Source organism: Somniosus microcephalus, chromosome 12 (genome assembly GCF_052327205.1).
Source record: "Somniosus microcephalus isolate GS21.2 chromosome 12, FLI_Smic_1.0, whole genome shotgun sequence".
NCBI lineage: Eukaryota > Metazoa > Chordata > Chondrichthyes > Squaliformes > Somniosidae > Somniosus > Somniosus microcephalus.
The window spans coordinates 154,564,384-154,578,947 of NC_140998.1; the positions used below are offsets into that span (position 1 = coordinate 154,564,384).

A 14,564-nucleotide genomic window follows, 5' to 3' on the forward strand; every position below is an offset into this window, starting at 1 on the left:
CGTAAGCGTATTTACATTTCGGTGAGACAAAAATTGTGCCCGCGGTATCCAAAAAACGTTCAAAATTCCGCTCATTATCTGCTCATTAGCATTGAGTGACGTCGAGGTCGACCAATCGTATGGTCGAGCGACCCGACAGTCGACCAATCGCTGCGTGGCGGGGGCGGGTTCCTGGCGCGTGCGGGCGGGCCCTCCTAGAGTCGAGTGACGGGACGATTGACCAATCCTACGCTTCGGTGACCTGACGGTCGACCAATCGGTGCATGTGTGGGCGGGCCTTATCGTTCTGAACCGAGGTGAGTCGCCGCCATCTTGATTCCAAACTTATCATTTCTTTTTCCCGCTTTCTGCGTCTTTAAAAAAAAAGTTGCTTTTAAAACACATAGGCCTAGAAATTCACTATGGCCCCGCCAGCTGGCTAGCGCCCAAAAGTTAGCGCTGGGCGCGGAGCCAGTTGCGACCGTCAGATATTCAGTTTTTGCGCCCCAAGTCGGAACCGGGCGCTATTCCAGGGTGTGCCCGCCCCCGCTTGGGGCGCTGGCTGAAACTGAATTTCAGCGCTCTAGGTGCCGCTGCGACACCCGATGCGGTGCGGCAGGCTGCGGTACTGCAGGCCTCCTCCTTCTCTTAAGGTGGAGGTGCCTGCAACGGGGAGATCGCCGCAGGATTGTGCCGGCAAATGAGCCCGGCACCACGGAGAAGTGCCGGGCTCGCGGAAAGCAGCCGGCAATGCCGCGGGGGGGGGGGGGGGTGGTGGAGGAGGCCGGGGAAGGAGGTGCGGGCATGCGGCCGCCGAAAAAGCGGCCGGCCGCACCTCCACCTTTATGCGCCTCACTAAGGCTGCAGTAAGGCCCTGGTCTCCGGATGTTAGTAGCGGCCGCCACGGAGGAGGCGGCGGCAACTGAATATGGGCGTCGGGCCGGAAACGGGGCACTGCGCACAACCGATGACGTCATCGGTGGCGGCGCAGCGCGACCGGCTACCGCCGCCATTACCGCCGAGCTCAATATCAGCGCAACCTCCTCTATTGGCGCAGAAGCCCTCTTTGGGCAGTAACTGGCCGCAAAGCTGGCAGCGCCTTACTGAATTTCTAGGCCATATTGTTTTTTAAAAAAGTTAATTACTTTCTAAATCTTTTATCTAATGTCATTAATTTTCCTACCTTTCCCCGTTTTTGCAGGTAGGCCTCGAAGCCTGGGTGTCTGTTGCTAGCCATGCTGGACCCTAGGCAATTGTTTTGTGGCAAGCTCCTCCCACCCCTCACCCCCCACCCTCCCCCCGCTGGGCCCGATTCCGAACCAGCGGTCAGCCATCTTGGTAAAGGCTGGCTGGGCTCACTGCAAGCTCCTCGCGCTCGCGCCGCATGGCGCACGCGCACCTCCACACAGAGCGCGGCCAGAGGGAAGCGAGCAGGTTAGCCGGGGGGGGGGGGGGGGGGGGGGGCGGGGCTCGGGAGGGGAGGGGGAGCGGAGAGGGTTACCCCGGCAACCGGGCTCGCCAGCCGCAATCGGCCGTCTCAAGCCGCTCAGGCCTAGGCCCGGTCCCGGAGATCGGGAGGCGAAGAGGGGAGGAGGGTTACCAAGGCAACCGGGCCCGGCCAGCCGCAATCAGCCGTCTCAAGCCGCCTCAGGCCCGGCCTCGGGAGGGCGGGGCTCGGGCTGACCGGGGCGCTGTGCTCGGCATGTCAGTGCGTGGGGCGGCACGGAGCTCAGCGGAGCCATCGCCGGCAGAGGGGAGAGGGTCTGCTGGCTCCCCCCTCCCTTTCTACCCCCCCCTCCTTCCCCCACCTCCCCCACCCTCCTCCTCTCCCCCCCTCCCTCCCCTCCCCCCTTCCTCCCCCTCCCCTCCCTTCCTCCCCCCTCCCCTTCCCTCCCCCTCCCCCTCTTCCTCCCCCTCCCCCTCCCGTCCCTCCCCCCCCTTCCTCCCACTCCCCCCTCCCTTCCCTCCCTCCTTCCTCCCACTCCCCCTCCCCTTCCCCCCCTCCCATCCCCCCTCCCCCCCTCCCATCCCCCCTCCCCTTTCCCCCCTCCCCCTCCCACCACCCCCCCTCCCCTCCCCCTCCCACCCCTCCCCCCTCCTCCTCCCCTCCCCCCTCCCCCTCTCCTCCCCTTCCCCCCCTCCCCCCCCTTTCCTTTCCCCCCCTTTCCCCTCCCCTCCCCCCTCCCCTCTTCCCCCCCACTCCCCTCTTCCCCCCCTTTCCCTCCCCCCTTTCCCCCCACCTCCCCTCCCTTTCCCTCCCCTCTTCCCCCCCACTCCCCTCCTCCCCTCTTCCCCCCTCCCCTCTTCCCCCCTCCCCTCTTCCCCCCCTTTCCCCCTCACTTTCCCCCACCTCCCCTCTTCCCCCCTTTCCCTCCCCCCTTTCCCCCCACCTCCCCCCCACTTTCCCCCACCTCCCCTCTTCCCCCCCCACTTTTCCCCCCCACCACCTTCCCCCCTTCCCCCCAGTCGCGCTCTCTCTTCCCCCCAGTCGCGCTCTCTCTTCCCCCCAGTCGCGCGCTCTCTTCCCCCCAGTCGCGCTCTCTCTTCCCCCCAGTCACGCTCTCTCTTCCCCCCAGTCGCTCTCTCTCTCTCTTCCAACAACAACATGCCCTCAAAAATCCCTCGGCACCGCCGGGCACTTCAGCTAGTATGGAATATTGGGATTGTGCCGACACAAACTCCACTGGTTTAAAGGAACTGTATCCTCTAGCGAGCTACTTGCACTGCATATCATTACAAAGCAGAAAGCCTTACAAAACAATTCCAGATAATAATTGCCATTTCCAACAGAATTCAGCACAACCAATGATGGAATAATGTTTAAATTCCCTGACATTCCCCAAAGAAACGTTCAGTCCACAAGCAGTTAATAAAGAATCAATCCTGGCAGACAGCTCAAAGCATAAGGGTAGTCTGCCCTCAGGCCTCCTCAACCAGTTGATGTTCAGCCTGTGCTGACTTGCCTGAACACCAATTCTATCCATTCCATTTAAAGTGCAGGCAAAGAGCCACACACATACACGCACGCACACAGAGGGCTTAATCGAGGAGATTGTTAAATGCTGTGTGTCAGGGTCTGATATACAACAGCGGCAACAGACCATCAACAGTCACATTTCATCTGAGAGGAAGGAGCACGCCAACCCACTGTGGTTCACCCTCTCCCTTAGAAGAGTTTGCTTTTCAGTCCGTTATTTGGTACATTTTCTGGCATTTTGGAGCTGACTAACTGTAATTCTTCCTTAAATAAAAACAGAAAATGCTGGAAATACTCAGCAGGTCAGGCAGCATCTGTGGAGAGAGGAACAGAGTGAACGTTTCAGGTTGATAACCTTTCATCTCAACCTGAAACGTTAACACTGACCTGACCTGCTGAGTATTACCAGCATTTTCTGTTTTTATTTCAGATTTCCAGCATCTGCAGTATTTTCCTTTTCTAGCCAAAATCATTTCCCATGGAAGGCAACAGATAAAGAAAGAATTGCATTTACATAGCGCCTTTCACGACCTCAGGGTGTCCCAAAGTGGTTTTCAGCCAATGAAGTACTTCTGAAGTGTCGGCACCTCCCTCACACACTGTTCCTTGCTCCTACTGCCAGTCCAGGGCATTGAACACAGCTGGAAACTGGACAGGAATTCCCGATCTCACAAAAACTTTTATGAGTGTTCCCACCTGCAGCATCAATCCCCTTGAGCAGATTGGGAGCAGCGCTGAGGGGCAAAGCAAGGCACAGTGCTATAGAGACATGGACGTTTACAGCACAGAAAGAGGCCATTCGGCCTCTCGTGTTTGTACCGACTCTTTGCTAGAGGAATCCAAAACAGCAATTAGATAATTGAGCAATTCATCTGTATTAGTGATGTTGATTGAGGGATAAAATGCTGGCCAGGATATCGGGAGAACTCCCCTGCTCTTTGAGTATATTACCCTTTACTGCTGGTAACACTGGCCCTGTACAGGAGTACATTACCACTTTACTCCTGATAACACATAGGTTAAAAAGCTGTTTCTTGTTGTGATGCTGGTGATATGAACAATTCAATGTGAACACCGTCCAGTGTGGACAGCAGTGACGGAATGTGCGAGTTCATTTCACAAAAAGAAACCATGCCTAAACTAGTGATTTACTGAAAACTGAGCTCTCAGTATTAGGGTAGTGTTATTGCTTTGCATTTTTGGCAGAGGCTTATTGATGAGCGATTCTGTGTCAAACACCCTACTGACATCTCTGTTCTGTTACAATGTGTTCCTGCCGCCCACTCTCCCGTTTCGCACCACTTCATCTCCCTCTCCCACTATCACTCTCTGTATTTGGACTCCGACATTGTCCTAACCCAGCTCAATGCTGAGCTTAGGAACAGTTTCTTCCCCCTGCTCCTCGGCACTCTGCAGCCCCAGGCCTGAGCAGTGACCTCTCGAACCTCACACCTCAGCTCAGGCTGTCTCCCTGCTTTTCCCTGCCACTGTCTCCCGTTCACGGTTCACTGCACTGCTTTCTGTTCTGGGGCTGGTTTTCTCTATCGAATGCCTTTCCACAGCCTGACTTTGTTTTTCGTTCCACACCTCCTGTCCTTCCAGCATTTTAAATCTGCTCTCAGGCTATAAAGCCCATTATCTTCCTCTTTGTGAAGTAGTCCAGCAACACCTCGATTTTAAAATTCTCATCCTCGTTTTCAAATCCCTCCATGGCCTCGCCCCGCCCTAGCTCTGTAACCTCCTCCAGCCCTACAACCCTCCGAGATCTCCGCGCTCCTCCAACTCTGGCCTCTTGTCCATCCCCCACTTTCATCACCCCACCATTGGTGGCCGTGCCTTCAGCTGCCGAAGCCCTAAACTCTGAAATTCCTTCCCTAAACCTCTCCGCCTCTTTCTTCTTCTTTAAGCCGCTCCTTAAAACCTACCTCTTTGTCCAAGCGCTCAACTGCTGTAAACATAGCATGGTATTTAAACAGTGTCACCTCTATTTTTTTAAATTTACTATGGTCAGTCCTCCTCTAAACTCTCCTCGCTACCTTAGGTGTCAGCCACAGCTCAGCGGGTAGCACTCTCGCTTTTGAATCAGAAGGTCGTGGGTTCAACTCCCACCCCAGCAACTTGGGCACAAAATCTAGGCTGACTGAGGGAGTGCTGCACCGTCAGAAGTGCTGTCTTTCGGATGAGACGTTAAAATCGAGGACCCATCTGCTCTCTCAGGTGAATGTAAAAGATCCCATGGGATTATTTCGAAGAGTGGGGGAGATCTCCCTGGTGTCCTGGGCAATATTTAATCCCTCAAACACCTAACAGAGATTATCTGGTCATTTATCTCATTGCTGTTTGTGGGACGGTGCTGTGCGCAATTTGGCTGCCGCGTTTCCTAGATTACAACAGTGACTACACTCCAAAAATGACTGTAAAGAGCTTTGGGACGTTCTGAGATTGTGAACAACGCTACATAAATGCTAGTTCGTTCTTTCTTACTTTAGATCTAGCTCTGTGTCCCAGCGCTTTGAAAGTTAAGTTTGATCAAGCAGTTTGTGAAATTTTAATAAAACGCTCACCTGCACACAGGAAGCTTTCAAAAATAACCTACTCCTCCTCAGTGTTTCAAAAAAGACTTCGAAAAACCCGACATGCATGAATCCCCCACCCCCCCTCGCCAAACGTCACTCTGGCTGACAATACACCCTCTGTCTCCTCTCTGCCCAAACATGCATATCGACCACAACTTTCTTTAGCTTGATGTGACCTTCACACTCAGCCCACATACTGGAATTCCCCCCCCTCCCCTATCGTAGAGCTGCACAAAGGCTCCCACTCAACACAACGTCAAATATATTCGGGCACTACCCACTCGACGATGCACTGGCCTTATTAGCCATTGCAAAATGAGGGCTGCCCCCGGATAGCTTAGCTGTCTAGGCCTATGAGAGGACAGACGGGTCCTCGATTTAATGTCTCATCCGAAAGAAGCCACCTCCGACAGTGCAGCACTTCAACCTGGAGTGGGACTGGAACCCATAGCCTTCAGACTCCGAGGCGAGAGTGCTACCCACTGAGCCACGGCTGACACTTATATAGCGCGAGTGTGGATGCCCCTCACTGCTGAGTTGGATGATCTCAGCCGGCGCAGTGGTAGCAGGCGCTACAATGAGGCTCGGCATCAATGCATGAGCTATGGCAGAGAGTGTTGGCAAGCTATTCCACACCTGAAGGGTAATGTTACTCCTTGCACGTAAACTTCCATGTGCAAGGAATAACCTACCAAGCAACTGCACTGCATTGCCCTCGGCATTCTGTACGGACTTCCTGGCGAAGATACAGAATGCTGGAGTACAGCTGTAGCAACTCTTGTGTTCCAGGATTAAAAGTGGAGATCTGGCTTAAGCACTGACATCAATGTGCTGCTGCTCAGAGAGTGGGGACAAAGGGAATGTTCTCCGATTGACGGATTGTGACAAGCGGTGTGACAGGGTAGGATAAAGAAAAAAAAGGAGGCGTATGACAAATACCGAGGGCTAAATACTCCAGAATCTTTGGAAGCGTACAGAAAGTGCAGGGGTGCAATTAAAAAGGGTATTAGGAAAGCAAAGAGAAAGCATGAAAAATTATTGGCAAGTAAAATCAAGGAAAACCCAAAGATGTTTTATAAATATATTAAGAGTAAGAGGATAACTAAAGAAAGGGTAGGGCCTATTAGAGATCATGAGGGTAATCTGTGTGTGGAGGCGGGAGACGTCGGTAGGGTTCTTAATGAATACTTTGCGTCTGTTTTCACAAAGGAGAGGGGCGAAGCAGTGTGAAATATTAGATGAAATAAACATAGTGAGAGGGGAAGTATTAAGGGGTCTAGCAGCTTTAAAAGAGGATAAATCCCCAGGCCCGGATGAAATGTATCCCAGGCTGTTAAGCGAAGCAAAAGAGGAAATAGCAGAGGCCCTGAACATCATTTTCCAATCCTCTCTGGCTTCAGGTGTGGTGTCGGAGGACTGGAGGACTGCAAATGTGATACCCTTGTTTAAAAAGGGAGAAAAGGATAGACCGAGTAATTACAGACCAGTCAACCTAACCTCGGTGGTGGGAAAATTATTGGAAGGAATTCTGAAGGACAGGATAAATCTTCATTTAGAAAGGCACGGATTAATCAAGGATAGTCAGCACGGAAGGTCGTGTCTGACAAACTTGATTGAACTTTTTGAGGAGGTAACAAGGAGGGCAGATGAGGGTAGTGCGTTTGATGTAGTGTATATGGACTTTAGCAAGGCTTTTTGATAAGGTTCCACATGGCAGGCTGGTCACGAAGTTAAAAGCCCATGGGATCCAGGGCAAAGTGTCAAGTTGGATTCAAAACTGGCTCGGAGACAGGAAGCAGAGGGTAATGGTTGATGGGTGTTTTTGTGACTGGAAGGCTGTTTCCAGTGGGGTTCCGCAGGGCTCAGTGCTAGGTCCCATGCTTTTTGTGGTATATATCAATGATCTAGACTTGAATATAGGGGATATGATTAAGAAGTTTGCAGATGATACTAAAATCGGCTGTGTGGTTGGTACTGAAGAAGGAGGCTAGAGACTGCAGGAAGATATCAATAAATTGGTCAGGTGAGCAGAACAGTGGCAACTGGAATTCAATCCGGAGAAGTGTGTGGTAATGCATTTGGGGAGGGCTAACAAGGAAAGGGAATACACATTAAATGGTAGGACACTGAGTAGTGTAGAGGAACAAAGGGTCCTTGGAGTGCATGTCCACAGATCCCTGAAGGTAGCAGGCCAAGTGGTTAAGAAGGCATACGGAATGCTTGCCTTTATTAGCCGTGGCATAGAATACAAGAACAGGAAGGGGTTATGCTTCAACTGTATAAAACACTAGTTAGGCCTCAGCTAGAGTACTGCGTGCAGTTCTGGTCACCACATTACAGGAAAGATGTGATTGCACTAGAGAGGGTACAGAGGAGATTTACAAGGATGTTGCCGGGGGTAGAGAAACTTAGCTATGAGGAAAGACTGGATAGGCTGGGTTTGTTTTCCTTGGAACAGAGGAGGTTGAGGAGAGATCTTATTGAGGTATATAAAATTATGAGGAGCCTAGATAAAGTCGATAGAAAGGGCCTATTTCCCTTAGCAGAGGGGTCAAAAACCAGGGGGCACACATTTAAAGTAATTGGTGGAAGGTTTAGAGGGGATTTGAGGGGAAATTTCTTCACCCGAGGATTGTGGTGGTCTGGAACTCGCAGCCTGAAAGGGTGGTAGAGGCAGGAACCCTAACCACATTTAAAAAGTACTTGGATGTGCACTTGGGTTGCTCTAACCTGCAGGGCTACAGGCCAGGAGCTGGGAAGTGGGATTAGGCTGGATAGCTCTTTGTTGACCGGCGCGGACACGATGGGCTGAAATGGCCTCCTTCCGTGCTGTAACTTTCTATTATTCTATGTGTTCCCCAGGGATCGGGACTGGGGCCTCAGCGTTTCACCATATGTATCAATGACTTGAATGAAGGAATAGAGAGTTGTACATCCAAGTCTGCAGATGATACTAAGTTAGGAGGAACAGTAAGTTGTCTAGATGGGAGCAGGAAGTTACAATGGGACATTGATAGATTAAGTGAGTGAGCAAAACTGTGGCAAATGGAGCTCATGTGGGGAAGTATGTGGTCATCCACTTTGGGTCAGAGAAAGACAAATCGGAATGTCTTCTTAATGGTGAGAAACTAGGAATGTGGAGGAGAAAAGGGAATTGGGATCCAGGTACACACATCACTTAAAGCCAGACCTCAGGTACAAAAACAAATGAAAAGGGCTAATGGAATATTGGCTTTGATCTCAAGGCGGTTGGAACACAAAAGTGAGGAAGTGATGGTTCAGTTGTACAGAGCCTTAGTCAGACCAATGTTCCCGTTGCGGCCACGCAGCTGCCCGAAGGTCCCGAGCAGGTCACTTGCCAGTTTCTCAATGCGCGGAAGTTTGAATGGGCTGCGCACCCAAAAAAAATTACAAAGAACATTGAGTCATACCCTATCTGGAGCACTGCATTCAGTTCTGGGCACCAAACCTCAGGAAGGATATATTGGCCTTGGTGGGGGTGCCGCGCAAATTTACCAAAATGATAACCGTGCTTAAAGAGCTAAATTATGAGGACAGGTTGCATAAACCTGGCTTGTATTCCCATGAGTTTAGAAAGTTGAGGGGTGATCTAATCAAAGTCTTTAAAATGCTAAAAGGATTCGATAGGGTAGATAGAGAGAAACTTTTTTCTCTGGTGGGGGAATCCAGAACAAGGCAGGATAATATTAAAATTAGAGCGAGGCCATTTAGACTTTGAAATTTGACTGAAATCGATAGATTTTTGATTGGTAAGGGTATCAATGGATATGAAGCACTGAAATCGATAGATTTTTGATCAGTAAGGGTATCAATGGATATGAATCAAAGGCAGATAAATGAAGTTGAGGTACAGATCAGCCATTATGTAATAGGGCTGAATGGCCTACTCCTCTATTCTTGTGTCTCTGCAATGTTGTCGAGGGTTGAATGTGTATACAATACATCATCCTCATCAATGCCACAGGTCTGTGTGGCTTTCTAAGGCAGTCCAGGAACAAGAGATGGGTTTTCTCTGAGCAGCTGAAATTTCAAATTCAAAAGTACAGCATCAAATCGCAATTAAAGAGAAAGGAGCAAAGCAAATGAAAGGAAAACAAGCCCATAAGCATGCACAAGGGAAAACGCGTCAACATTTTCTTGAGGTAATTTTCATTTAAAACAATGTATATTCAAGGGGCTTTTCATTAGCAAAACTTTAAACAACGGCAATTTTAAAGTGGAGTCTTAGGGGGAAAAATTGGGTTGCTTTGCGCCTCCCATTAGCACGTGGCGCTGTTGCATGTAGCGGCGCGATACTGAATGGTAGCACCCCAGGAGGGAAGGGGGTGCACTTCCAGTAGCGCCCCGCCTCCTGTTTGGGGCGCCACCACTCAATTTACGCGACCGAATTTTTCCCCTTTAATATTTTATTACTAGTAAATCTCCCATGGCATTGCTCAGAGAGTTGGAAGATCTCTTCTGGCATTGCTCATAGTGAGTTGGAAGCTCTCCAGTGGCATTGCTCATGGTGAGTTGGAAGATCTCCCCTGGCATTGCTCACGGGTGAGTTGGAAGATCTCCCTAACCCCACCTTAAAACCCACCTCTTTGACTAAACTTTTGGTCACCCCGCCTAATATCCCCTCCTTCTGTCGTTTACCCCTCTGTGAAGTGCCTTGGGCCTTTTTTCTACATTAACAACTTGAATTTATATAGCGCCTTTAATGCACTAACAATGTCCTCTTGGAGATCTCTGTGCTCCTCCAATTCTGGCCTGTTACACATCCCCCACTTCTCTCCCTCCACCACTGGCAGCCATGCCTTCAGCTGCCAAGGCCCTAAGCACTGGAATTCCCTCCCTGCACCTTTCCGCCTCTATAACTTTGTCTCCTCCTTTAAGACGCTCCTTAAAACTTACCTCTTTGACCAAGCACCGATCCTAATGTCTCCTTATGTGGCAAAATTCTGTCTGATTATGCTCCTGTGAAGCGCCTTGGGACATTTTACTACGTTAATGGCGCCATATACATGTAAGTTGTTGTTGGTGTAAATCATTCGAGCTTGGAGAGAGGTATCTCCTAACTCACAACCTCAAAGGACACTTGCTAGGTTTAAGCATGCCACCAATAGTTCAGTACACATACTCCAAGCCAAATAGAGCTGGGGACAAGACACCTAATTCTCAATACATCTTACAATCACCCACTGTGACCCAGGATCATCTGCACCCACCCTGATCCCTGATGTTGCCTCCTGCCTGCACTCCTCCATTGCCCCGTCTGGAGCAGTGCTGATGGTTAGTTTCAGGAGTCAAGAGCCAGCACAGGTCATTGGAGATTGCCCGGGAGACTTGGAAAATAGATCACAACACTCCAGATTCTTTTGCAGAGGAAGGTGTGCCAGAGAGATTACAAATTCCTCATGGAAACTTCAGAGGCCTTTATATTCCATCTTATTTCATAGGAGGGTTTCTTGTCCAAGGGTAACACTCGAATGGCCCGAGTGGAATAAATGGATCTAAGAAAGCAAAACAAACAGACACACAGACGTGCGAACACACTCTTACAGGCACTCATGCCAACACACACATACTAAACATAAGCGTGTACGCATGCACACATACATGCATGAATGCTCTGGCAGGCCCCACATACAGACGCACACGCGTGAATGCTATTAGACATAAACAAACGTTCTCACACACACACAGCCAAACACACACACACAAATGCACTCACAGGCCCCACATATAGCCACACACACGTGAATGTTATTACAGACATAGAGACACAGGCTCACACACACACTCAAGACATAGAAACACACGTGATGCTCTCTCACACACACATGAATGCTCTCACAGCCAACGTGCATCAAAACACAATCTAGAAGCAGCAAGCCTGTAACAACAGATGTTATTTCCCTAGCCAAGTATTCTGCTCTCTGGCAGCGACTGCAGGCAGCCAAGGAGCAACTTCTGTTCCCAGCAACTCACTGCGGACAGCTAGACGGGGATCTGCCGGAAAAATAAAGTGCAGAAAAGAAGGGCTGGCAGCCAGCTCTGGAATACCCTCCCTAAACCTCTCCGCCTCCCCACCTAACTGTCCTCCTTTAAGATGCTCCTTAAAATCTACTTCTTTCATCTGTCCTAATATCTCATGTGACTCGGTGTCAAATTTTGTTTGATAACGCTCCTGTGAAGCGCCTTGTGACGCTTTACTACGTTAAAGGCACGATATAAATACAAGTAGTTGTTGTTGCAAAAGGAGAAAGGCTGCGTTGTGTTTTTTCCCTTTTCAAGATGACCCATGTAGGCCAAGTCCATAAAATCTGCAGTTTTCAGCTGTATCCTGATAGATTTGAGTTCAGTAAACAACAAGCCCGCTCACCCCCCCCCCCACGCATATCTTCTGAGGACATTCTCAATATAAAAATCTCACTCAGTATCTTATGCTCAACCCAGACCATCTGCAAACCATCTAAAGACTCTTTGATGAGGCCTTTATCTCCCGTTACAAAAAGAGCGGAAATGATTTAATGCACATGGAAGTCGTAACTTAATTTTCCATTTGACAGCTAAGTCCTGCAGAGCCAAAATAATCTCCACCTAAATATAAGCCACATCTATGGTCCCCCCGGTGGCTCAGTAGTTAACTGTGGTGCCTGGGGTGGTACGAAGTCATGCCACCCTGGTTCCATTGCTGAGTGAGCTGATCTCGGGCAGGACATCAGCAGGGGCACTGCAGTGCAGTGGGTCTGGGGGTGGGGGCCGGGGTGGTGGAAGAGGAACCAGCGAGGGGTGTGTGGGCGAATGGCTCGCTATACCCACCAAGAACCAGCACCTTCAGGAGAGGGACATCACCAAAATAATTTGCACCTAAATACGACCCTCAATTTCCCCACCATGTGATGGGGAGCTGAGAAACAGACCAGCAAGGACCCAACTTCCATCCCCAGGCTGTGCCAACTTAGCCAATCTCAGTCAGGACAGCAGTAGAATTGGCTTTCGTGCCCTCCAGTGACTGTAGCTGGGAAGTGTGCATATGTGGGAGCTTGTGTATATATGTCGGGGGAGAGGAGAGGATTGGGCTGTTACACACGTAGAGGAGAGAAGGAAAGACAGACAAACATTTATATAACGCCTTTTATGACCTCAGGACGTCCCAAAGCGCTTTACAGCCAATGAAGTGTAGTCACTGTTGTAATGTAGGAAACACGACAGCCAATTTGCGCACAGCAAGATCCCACAAACAGCAATGTTTTTTGTGCTGTTGGTTGAGGGATAAATATTGGCCAGGACACCAGGGAGAACTCCCCTGCTCTTCTTCAAAATAGTGCCGTGGGATCTTTCACATCCACCTAGGATGAAAATGGGAAAAGAAAATTCCAACAGAAATAGTGGAGGTGGATGCCCGGGCCCAGAACCCAACGGCCCAGGGTCAGAAATTACCCTTATTATAGGGCGGGAGGGGTGAACAGAATTAATTAAATATGGGATTCAATGGAAATACAGCAAAATCACTGCACAGAAACAAGGGTTAACAATTAGCGAAGGAAATCTGCCGTACTTACCTGGTCTAGCCTATCTGGGACTCCAGGCCCAAAGCAATGTGGTTGACGGACCACCCGGCATCGACCTCGGCACCGACTTCGGACACAACAACGGCACACCCAGCCCAGCGTCCTCCTCACTACCATCTGGGGACTTGTGTCAAAATTGGGAGAGCTGTCACACAGACCAGTCAAGCAACATAGTCATACTCACAGTATCATATCTTTCAGCCAATGTCCCAGACTCCTCCATCACCTACTCTGGGTGGGGGACTTCAATGTCCATCACCAAGAGTGGCTCGGTAGCACCACTACTGACCGAGCTGGCCGAGTCCTGAAGGACATAGCTGCCAGACTGGGCCTGCAGCAAGTGGTGAGAGAACCAACACGAGGGAATAGCCTACTTTACCTCGTCCTCACCAATCTACAGATGTTGCAGATGCATCTGTCCATGACAGCATTGGTAGCAGTGAACACCGCACAGTCATTGTGGAGACGAAGTCCCGTCTTCACACTGAGGACACCCTCCATCGTGTTGTGTGGCACGACCACTGTGCTAAATGGGATAGATTCAGAACAGATCTAGCAGCTCAAAACTGGGCATCCATGAGGCACTGTGTGTCATCAGCAGCAGCAGAATTGTATTCCACCACAATCTGTAACCTCATGGCCAGGCATATCCCTCACTCCATTACCATCAAGCTAGGGGACCAACCCTGGTTCAATGAGGAGCGCAGAAGAACATGCCAGAAGCAGCACCAGGAGTACCTCAAAATGAGGTGCTAACCTGGGGAAACTGCAACACAGGACTACATGCATGCTAAACAGCGAAAGCAGCATGCTATAAACAGAGCTAAGTGATCCCACAATCAGATAAAAGCTCTGCAGTCCTGCCACATCCAGTCGTGAATGGTGGTGGACAATTAAACAAATAACGGGAGGAGGAGGCGCCATGAACATTCCCATCCTCAATGATGGCGGAGTTAAGCACGTGAGTGCAAAAGGAAAGGCTGATGCCTTTGCAATCATCTTCAGCCAGAAGTGCCGAGTGGATGATCCATATCGGCCTCCTCCAACGTCCCCACCATCGCAGGAGCCAGCCTTCAGCCAATTCGATTCATTCCACGTGATATCAAGAAACGGCTGAGCGCACTGGATACAGCAACGGCTATGGGCCCCGACAACATCCCGGCTATCATGCTGAAGACATGTGCTCCAGAACTAACTGCACCTCTAGCCAAGCTGTTCCAGTACAGCTACAACACTGGCATCTATCCGACAATGTGGAAAACTGCCCAGGTATGTCCTGTCCAGAAAAAGCAGGACAAATCCAATCCGGCCAATTACCGCCTCATCAGTCTACTCTCAATCAGTTTTACCACTTCCCTTAGAGCGCTAAAGGGACTAAGGGGGTGGTATCGGCAGAGTGCTGAGCAATGTTCGGGGCAGCTCTGCTGGTTTTACAGGCTCCTTCCCTCCCTT

At 50.3% G+C, this 14,564-nt stretch overlaps 1 long non-coding RNA gene across 2 annotated transcripts in view; it reads right to left on the minus strand.

The window, feature by feature from the left end:
- Positions 1-13,425, minus strand: part of LOC147109613 (uncharacterized) — a 70,334-nt gene extending 56,909 nt beyond the window's left edge. Inside the window, exon 1 of one of the 2 annotated variants that reach the window (XR_015080321.1) lies at positions 13,104-13,425. This is a non-coding gene — a long non-coding RNA (uncharacterized LOC147109613). Of the gene's footprint in view, positions 1-5,520; positions 5,585-13,103 lie in introns of those variants that run through there. The other variant, XR_015080320.1, reaches the window with a different exon arrangement.
- Between the last annotated feature and the right edge of the window lie 1,139 nt (positions 13,426-14,564).